Genomic DNA, 3,293 nt, shown 5'->3' with positions numbered 1-3,293 from the left:
TGATAGACCTAAGGACAGATTGGTGAAACATGAAAAAATATTCAAGATTGGGAGATCCCATCTCTGGAGCACTAAACAACGATCAAAGGGGAAGGTTCATATTCAACGGAGAAAGAGTTTTTTTTTTTTTTTTTTAAAAAAAAAAAAACGGAGAAAGAGTTAAATGAGAGAGTCTAATATGAGAGATCTTTATCCCCATCCATGGTGAGGATCATCATATAAACGGTTTGGATCAGTGAAACATAAACCTAGATCGAACAGCCACCGTCCACGGGAACGTAAAAAAAGCAATATGCCGTGATGCACCGTAGAAAAGCTCCATGCAGAGACAGTGGCTTTCCTCACCGTGTGGCCCAGGCTCTTTTGAATCTCTCTTTATCCACGGATAATTAGGGGTGTACATCCAGTCAAAGCCAGTCGAGGTGGCCTTAGCTCGGCTCGGCTCGGCTCGGCTTGGTCACCAGCACACCCAGCTTGAACTTGGCTTGGCTCGATGACTGAGCCAGCATATCCTGCTTGACTCGGCTTGGTCAGCAATTGGACCAGTTCGAATCGAGTTCGAGCCAGGTTCGAGCTTTCGAGCCGAGTTTGAGCTCGAGCTTTCGAGTCGAGTTCGAGTTTGTTTTTCGAGCCGAGTTGAGGCCAGGATACACGATGGGCACATCTAATGAACAACATAGATCTTGCACAAATAAAAAATGGATGGTCAGAAAACTCATAAAATTTTAAAACAAAGGCAAAGAGTTGCTGCCCACCGGCGACTGGACAGGGCAGTGGCCGCGACACAGTTGAGCAGGGGGCGCCGGACAGTTGAACGAGCAACTGGACAGAGAGAGGGAGAGCTTGAGGGCAGGGGCCTCGGACATGTTGAGAGAGGGAGAGGGAGAGGCAGAGAGCTTGGGTCAGGTGAGGTGAGCTGTGAGCGGTGCCGGACATGGGTTGAGAGAGGAGGGAGACTGGAAGAGGGAGAGGGTTGAGACTTGAGAGAGGAGGGAGAGACTAGAGAGAGAGAGGGAGGAAGATTGGAAGGGGCTAGGGTTCGTTCCGGTAAGAGAAATGGAGTAACTGAGTAAGGGAGGGACTAGGGTTTTTTAAAAAAGGGCTTATATATACCCTGCACCGAGTCGAGCCGAGTTCAAGTTGGGGCAAGCTCGAACTCGGCTCGAACTCATTTTCAAGCTCAAAAAATCAGCTCGACTCGGCTCAAACTCAGCTTCGAACCGAGTTGAGTCTAGCGAGTCTAGTTCGTGTACCACCCTACGGATAATGCATCTTTTGTTAGCGACTCTCCGTGCATTGAAAGGTGATGAATCGATTTCAAAAGCCAGCCGTTACATTACTAGAGGCTGTACATGTAAACTTTATTCAACTAAATCAAGCCATTCAAATTGTGGGTCCTACTTTAGATAGGTCATGAAACTTACACTAGAGTGATGTCCTAACAGATGCACACGTGGCTATTTAATGGACAGTTAAAATGAAAAATAAATGTTTATTGGCTAGATATTATAATTTTTTAATCTTTCTATCTCTATGTGTAACTTATTTAAAATGCTTACATTCATGCCATGTACAATCGTTGAATGCATTAGTTTAAAACCATTGCCCTGTGCTTGAGTGTCAAATAACTCTCCATGGAAATGGTGAGGCCAGGCAATAGGTCCGGTTTGGTTCAAGTTGGGATCTACCCAAGACCGACCCATTTAATAAATAGGTGAAGAAATCTGACCTAACCCACTCTATTATCTATTACTTGGTGTCTTTGCCTGACCTGACCTACTTGTAAACTTGAAAACTGACCCAACTCCACCTAATTAATTTTAGTTGTGTAGGACTCAACTAACCCCTGAAATCCCACCCATATACTAATTTTAATTACTTGTATCAGGATTTTTTAAAATTTGTAGAGTTTCATGTTTATGTAGGATTTTTTAAAATTTGTAGAGTTTCATGTTTATGGAGCTCACTTAATGACACGTGTGTTTCTTTTCATCTATATACTTATAGAAGAGCAATCACATGCCTATAAATGGATACTTTTATTTCAAGTTGTAGGTGGGGTAATTGGCTTGGCCTATATCGATTCGATATATGCCCGAGCCCAACTTGTTCATCTAAATGAGCTAACTTTTTGACCTGATCCACCCCTACCCCAACGACTTGGCCCAAACTTGGTTTAGGAGTGGGTTGGGCCAATTAATAAATGGGTGCACCCAATCCATTGCCACCCCTAAAAATGGTACAACCCTTCATTGGTAAATTCCATAGTGGCCATGTTTGGTTTTTGCAATATCCTAGGGCATGTGTTGTGTAAGGTGAATAAAAGAAAAATATCTCAGCGCATGTGTTGTGTAAGGTAAATCCTAAATATAGATATAGAAAACCTCTACCAAATCTTTTCAATTTGGTGGAATGTAGAGAGGTCAATAGTAGTACACGTGGTTTAGTTAGTTTTTCATAAAAATGTTAAAAGGTTAATAGTCAACAACAAAATTGTCTCATATCATCTTGAAAATGCTCATGGGCTAGCTTTTTCTAAAAGAAATCAAGATATTATTTAGATATAAAAACTGTAATCATAAGGATCAAATTTTACTACTTTTTACAATGGAAATATTGAAAAATACTATATTTTTAAATGAAATGAAGCTAATTTTCACATAATTCTACTTTGATGTAGCTTGGAAAAAAAAGAAAGGACATAATTCATTTTTCATTTCCAAGGTAATCCACTAAAAATGCGAAAATTAATATCTTCTAGAAAAATTGATAAATAGGGTGGCAATAACAAAGTTGCCCAATGGGTATCGGAACGTCCATCATAGCTAGGTTTGGTGTAACTAATGGGCAAGGGGAGAAGGTTTGGGTATTAATTTAAATCCGATTAATAATTGAGCTAAGTGTCGGTATATACCTATCCATATACAAACCTGACCCAAACCAATTTATATAATATTATATGTATTCAATGAAATAGTATAATAGGTTCAGTGTAAGTGTCGTAGTTGGTCGGGAGTAGGCTTTGGTGATGATGATGAATATTATATAATAGATACATGCATGCATGCATATTATAATATGCCCAATACTCCAATTAAATTAATTAGTAATTACTAATTAACATTTTTTTAATTCACAAAACTATAAAAAAGGATGACAATTTCTTTACATGTGGAATAGACTTATTCTACAACACTTTACATGTGGGGCCACCATGGTGTGTGTGGTTTGTATATCATCCAACTAGTTTAATAAAGTTGCCCCCTTATAAAAATGGATCTTAAAGTTTAGGC

Source organism: Magnolia sinica, chromosome 4 (assembly GCF_029962835.1).
Source record: "Magnolia sinica isolate HGM2019 chromosome 4, MsV1, whole genome shotgun sequence".
Classification (NCBI taxonomy): Eukaryota; Viridiplantae; Streptophyta; class Magnoliopsida; order Magnoliales; family Magnoliaceae; genus Magnolia; species Magnolia sinica.
The sequence above is the reverse complement of the archived record's forward strand: the minus strand, read 5'-3'. Positions refer to the sequence as shown.